General features: G+C 44.2%; 1 pseudogene; it reads left to right on the forward strand.

Annotated features, from left to right (window-relative positions):
- The first annotated feature begins 2,281 nt into the window (after positions 1–2,281).
- Positions 2,282–2,400, forward strand: LOC141141674 (5S ribosomal RNA; annotated as a pseudogene).
- Positions 2,401–6,699: the final 4,299 nt, after the last annotated feature.

Raw genomic sequence — 6,699 nt, forward strand, 5'->3', positions numbered from 1 at the left:
CCCAGGCTGTGACCTTCTTCCTCCTGGTCTGGAGCATTGTGTTGTTTCTTTGTGCTCCCCCCCCCCCCCCTTGGTTATTCTTACAGGTTCCCCTCATCCATTAAGATTCAGGCATTATTCCTTAACGTGGCTTCCAGGATGCAGGCGGTCCCTGTTCTCCTAATAAGGCCTGTTAGTGTGTGTTTTTTATTTATTTTTTTGCTGTGTGGCCTATCCCTCCGTTGGACTGCTTTTGGACATCCTATCTCTATTAGAGTCCCTGAAATGTTGAGAAAGAAAATTCGATTTTTGTACTTGACGTAAAATACATTTCATGGTCTTGAGGGAGACAGGTCCTGCCCCTCTGTTTTTGTTTTAAGCCCTTAGTACTGCTTTACCACAAAACTAAAGCATTCTGTGTAGAGAAGGGGCTCTACTGGGGGTTAGCTTACAATTTTTCTGTTTGCCGGTGTCCATCAGCAGCAGTATAACATGACTGCTTCTGAATTCCTGTGTCCCTTACAAGAAATAGATTTTATGGTAACTGTATAAATCTGAATTTCTTGTTTATGCATCACGGGACACAGTCTCTATTACTTAGAGGGTTAGATAATCACCATAAGGTGATTGGACACTGGCAAACCCTAATTACAAGGCGAGTTCCTCCCCTATATAATCCCTCCCATATGGAGACATTGGAGAGTACCTCAGTTTTTTCGCCAGTGTCTAAGGTGGTTGGTCATGTTAAAGATGTGCTAAGAAGAAAGCTCTGTTTGATGGTCTCTGCAGGGGCCTAAGAGCTATACAACCAGACCCATGCCTCGGGCCAATAAATACGCCTAAGATGGATGGTACCCGGGCCTTGTGAAAGAAGAAACAAGGTTTTGCCTGTAATGTCTCTCTTTGAGGACTGGGCTCTGGGGTCCAGCGCTTTAGTGCACAAATTTAAGTTGCGCAAAAAGTTTCCTGGCAGAGTCTTCTACAGGTCCAGGGAAGAGGATCCTGTGAGTAGGAACCCAGAACCCTGAAGGTTGGCACAATGCTACCCGCCATGATGGCTGAAGGTTGGATCTGTCTGTTCTCAGCAGTTCCTGTCGCGGAGATAAGGTAAGTGAAGACAATCCTAAAGTATATACATTATGGATTCTCTTTATTTGAGTAGTTTGCATGTCTTACCTGGTTTCCGCCACTAGAGGAAGTAAGAGACATACCTGGTGTATACTTGCATGCCTTCCAGGATATATGCTCAGTGAAGCTGGTCTGAGAAACCACTCGCCTCCTCCGCTGCAGGCTCTGCCACATAAGCTGAAAGGGGGGATCCCACAAAGTCTAGAGGGTCCCACATAGTCCTCTCGCCCCCAGCCTCCAATATGCTGGTCCTACGCACGTGCGCGCTTTTATGGTGGATTTGGCGGGGAAGGGGGGGCATGGTTGCTAGCACCGTGCGGCGTGCAATGAGCATCAGTGCGCAAGCGCAAGGTGGCTGTTTTTTAAAGCCCAGGACGCCAGAGCCCTGTAAGAGGTGGGACACAGAGCTGTGGGCAGTAAGCATCTCGGTGGGTTCGGATCCAGGCATATCTAAGACACCTACTCGGCATCAGGTTGTGCAGACTAAGCTAATAATAGTATTGTAAGACTAGGCACAAAAGTGATTGCATTTATACTAGTATCTCTGCTTTTGTCATCTTAGGACTATGTCTCCCCGTAAGAGGGATTCAGGGGCAGGTAAAAGAACCAATAAGAAATCACCGCCTAGATCTAAGGGTTCTATCCCCCTGAAAGACTGGAGGCAGCTGCACAGGATAAGCCATTTCCCCTGTCAGGCTTGCAGCCTCTCCCAACATTGCAGCCCTGCATAGGGCTTTTAAAGATGGTTGTTTGCATTTGCAGTGTGTGGTGTACAGGAGACGTTAGCTGCTTAATCGCAGCATCCTCTCAAGAGGGCAGAAATTAGGGTAGTTCCCCTTTCCCTGCCCTAAATCCTCAATCAAGAGGATCAACAATCTGATGATGGAAAAATCACCAGGGAACAAGTGCAAACTGACGAGGCGGAGGTATCGGAGGCCTCGCAGACTTGGGAGTTGTAGCTGCAATCTTTTACAGAGGTTCAGGCTGCGTATAACTTACCCTCAGCCTAGACGGCCGAAGCCTCTGTCTCCTACTTGGGTTTTTTTCTTAAATTCCCATAGGCTTCTTGTACCTTTCCAAGTCCGTCCATTACTACAAAGAGGTGTAGAGCCTCCACAAGGTCCTCATGCAGGTGCTTGCTTACAATCTAGCCAAAACGCACAACTGCTGAGATGCCTATGGCCACATCACCCTGAAAGTGCCCAATCTCGTCTGATCTCAGAGGCTAAGCAGGGTCAAGCCTGGTTAGTACCTGGATGGGAGACCGCCTGGGAATACCAGGTGCTGTACACGGTTCTGTGCACATTGTTGCTAACACAAATGGCTAAACGCATGTGTGCGGGAACGCATGTCAGAGGTGGATAAACTTCCTTTTTATCAGTCCACATATTTGCATAAATTACCTGAGTATTGGAATGTACAAGATGCATGTGGCAGAACATGTAATACACATGGAGATACATGTTTTTTTCTGTTTGTGGTGGACTTACATAGTCGCATGAGAAAGCTTGGTCGTTAAGTGTTTGCGCAAAAATGCGTAAAATCGCATGAATGCCCAAAATTGCATAATTGCCTGTTTGCATAAAGATACGGGATCGCACAAGACTGCTTGAACCTCACAACAGTCCTTGATTACCAAAGGATACTTGGTCACCCGGAGAGGCTTGTTTTACAGAAATGCTTAAATTGCATAAAGATGCTTGATTGCATAAAAATGCTGGATCGCACAAGGGTGCTTGTCCGCACAGTAGTGCTTGTAATGCATAGAATGTTTGGTCGCATAAAAGATGCTGAATCGCATAAAAATGCATGATCGCCTAAAGTTGCATGATCACCTAGATTTACATGGTTGCATAACGAGGCATGTTAATTATACAGGATTCCTAATGTTCACATAGGAATAAGTGTCTGCCTGGATACATGATGATGTGTAATCTTGCATTACACATTCAGAGACGCATGGTTGCTTGAAAGGTGCCCGTTCCATATTAAATGTGATATAAGTATACCTGTGTACAAGTACACAATTTTTTTATGTTTTTAAACATATTGTGGAAAATGCATGCTTCCATGAATGCACGACTCTTTTGAGGCATATGGCTTTAATTCTTGCCACTTACACATATGGAGAATCGTTTGCATATGTGTTTTTTTTTTTTTTCAGAACTTGTCTGTATTTCACAGGGTAATAGCACCTCTTCTGGTTGATAGGCTTGCCCTTGTGGTTTGCCACCATGCTCAAGTCTAAACAGCTAGGGCCCGCCTCTAGCAGGTCTAAAGGGCTCAGGGTATAGCCGTAATGGCATACCAATGCAGTCTGCTGCCGATAGATCAGTCGGTAGCATGGCTGGACCTAACAGCATCTCTGGATGAACACATGGAGACAGATCCATTCGCTATACAGCCCCAATACAGTTTGAGAGGTTCCAATCCGGTCATCATTCCAGTTCCAGAGTTATCCGAGCAGCATGACTACAATGCCCATTTAGACCCTCTGTAACGGGGGGTCATGGGGTTCCGGTAAGCGGCCAGTCACTTCATTTACGGTGGTGGACCCACACGTCTGGGATTTCATTTTAATTGGACCCTTTTTTTTTGCATTACCACAGCACTTGCAGGGTGTTTTTTGTATATGGACTTTCCCCTCCCCCTTTTTTTTCATATTATTCTTCAAATTAAGACATTACCCTTTATATACACCGCTATCCCTTATGGTTTATGTACGAATTTGATTTGCTATTGAACATATTCCTTTTAGGGGAAGTGGGATCAATTTTTCAATCTAATATCAAGCTTGTCACATTTATCATATGTTTTCACAAGAAATGAAACTGGCCTTGAGCACATCAGGGACAGTTCTCAGCCTTATCAATATTTATTTTTTTCTTTTTAGAGGCCACTCGCCTCTCATTCCTTAGTCTGGGCTTTTTGTCCAAGGGGTGTCACGTTTAATTCCGCCAGTTAAGTCTCCCTTGTGCCCATGGGATATTGAATCGTCTGTTTTTACAAAAACAGCCTTCTGAACTAATACGCCATATTCCTTTGGTTCTTTTGACCAGAAGATCGAGTTTCTGGTTGTCTTCTCCTCTGCTAGAGGGGTATCAGAATTAACAGCTTTTTGCTGCCTAAGGTGGTATCAGGATTTAATCTGAACCAAGATGTTGTCCTACCATCCTTGTACGGGTCCGCATTCTGCGGAAGAAAGGCTGTTACACTCTCTTGATGTAGTAAGAGCAGTCAAGGTCTGTCTGAAAGCGATTGCTCTGATACGAAAAGCTGATGCTTTGTTTGTGCTGCCAAAAGGTCCTAGAAAGGGCCAGGCAGCATCGAAATCCACTATCTATAAGCACATTCGGCAGGTTATTGTTCAGGCTTATGGTTTCTAGATCAAAATTCCTTTTTTTTTTAATTTGAGAGCGCACTCGATTAGAGCAGTAAGTGCTTCATGGGCAGTGCTTCACCAGGCCTCCTTGGCTCAGATCTGCAAGGCTGCAACTTGGTCTTCCATCCATACATTCACCAAATTCTTTCAGGTGGATATGAAAGGGCATGGGGATACCACCCTCGGGCGCAGTGTGCTGCAGGCAGCCATATAGGTCCTCACGTCCGATGGCGGTCTGCTATTTGATCTGTGTCTCCCTCCCCTCAATTTTGGCATTGCTATGGGACATCCCACTAAGTAATTAATAGAGCCTCTGTGTCCCGTGATGTATGAACAAGAAAATAGGATTTTTTAATATAGCTTACCTGTAAAATCCTTTTCTTGAGAGTACATCACGGGACACAGATCCTCTTTGGGATTTATGTATATATACATTGGGATACTTATTGCTTTGCTACAATACTGAGGTACTCTCCATATGGGAGGGGTTATATAGGGGAGGAACTCACCTTGTAATTAGGGTTTGCCAGTGTCCAATCACCTGATGGTGACTAACCCACTAAGTAATTATTAGAGCCTCTGTGTCCCGTGATGTACTCTCAAGAAAATTATTTTACAGGTAAGCTGTATTAAAAAATCCTATTATTCTTTACATGTTATGCTTATTGCGTTTGGAGCACAATAGACAGAGAGAATTAGATGACATCAAATTTTTCTACTTTCAGCTTTGCAGGTTCCAGTGTCACCTGTCTGCTCAGTGAATAAGAGTGAATAGTGTGATGTTGATTCATTGTCAGTGGAGTAGACAGGTGACACAGAAAAAAGGAAAGCTAAAATAAAGAAATGGTGATATCATCTTACTGGCTATGCAATGTGATTAGAGTTCATAAATCACACATTCCCAGAAAAGAATACTGCACTACAAGGGTTAATTGCTTGGTATTTGTAGGGCATTTTAAAACAGTCCCTTTCACTTACCTGATTCCTTGCTTTGGCGATCTCCTCTGCCCCAAGTTCCGGTCTGTGGGTGGAGCTTTAGCATCATCACATACCTACCATATAGGTACATAAACCCTGTAGGGTACGCTGAGGAAGCTTGGAGTGTGACCAGAGGCAGTCGCAGCTTACAGAGTAACCAGGGGGACTAGTCACAGAGCTGGAGTAAGGTAAGTGTTTACACCTTTATCCTCTGCCCCTAGACTTGCTGAACGTTTAATGTGTGGAGTAGGGCTTTAACAGACTTAAACTGGCCATAGATAGATTCAGTAGGGACCGGCCGAGATTTGATTCATCTATGGGCAGGCTGAATTATCCGAAGTCTATCCATCGATTTGAATTCAGTACAACCAGCCTGTTGTGTTTTTGGCATGTGATTACCGCCAGTGGCTATAACTGCCAGCATTATTCCTTGTGTTCTGCTGCAAATCGCAAAGCACTTTGCGAATCGATTTTGGGGAGTTGTTAACATACACACCCACAGTGGTTCACATGAATGTGATGCAATTTGGATGTGGTGCAGAATCAGTACAGAATTTGCTGTGAATTTGTAGCGTACGAGTGTGAATCAACACTTAATCTGGTTGAAAAAAGTCCATGTCGCTCAATCAATAAAAGGGGGGAAATGAAATTAAACAATCCTATATACCAGGGGTGTCCGAACTTTTTTCAAAGAGGGCCAGATTTGATGACGTGAACATGCGTGAGGGCTGACCATTTTGCCTGACATTCTTTGAGCCATTAAAATTTGGTCTAAGTGTGTTCATCCGAGCACTAATACACTGCCCAACAAGAATTCTCTTGCCTTTTGTGGCTGTGTGTGGTGAAGAGATGAGCTTGGGTGTTATTTGGATATACTGTATTTATCAACGTATAAAACGCACCTTCACTTTAAGAGGGAAGTTTCAGGAAAAAACATTTTAAATAAAGAACTGTGAAGCAAAGTAAGGGTCAGTGCCCATCAATGCAGCCTAATCAGTGCCCATCTGCAGCATCACAAGTGCCATGAATGCATAGTTACATAGTAGGTGAGGTCAAAAAGACACAAGTCCATCAAGTCCAACCTATGTGTGTGAATATATATCAGTATTACATTGTATATCCCTGTATGTTGCGGTCGTTCAGGTGCTTATCTAATAGTTTCTTAAAACTATCGATGCCCCGCGCTGAGACCACCGCCTATGGAAGGGAATTCCACATCCTTGCCGCTCTTA

Source organism: Aquarana catesbeiana, linkage group LG04 (assembly GCF_042186555.1).
Source record: "Aquarana catesbeiana isolate 2022-GZ linkage group LG04, ASM4218655v1, whole genome shotgun sequence".
Lineage (NCBI taxonomy): Eukaryota > Metazoa > Chordata > Amphibia > Anura > Ranidae > Aquarana > Aquarana catesbeiana.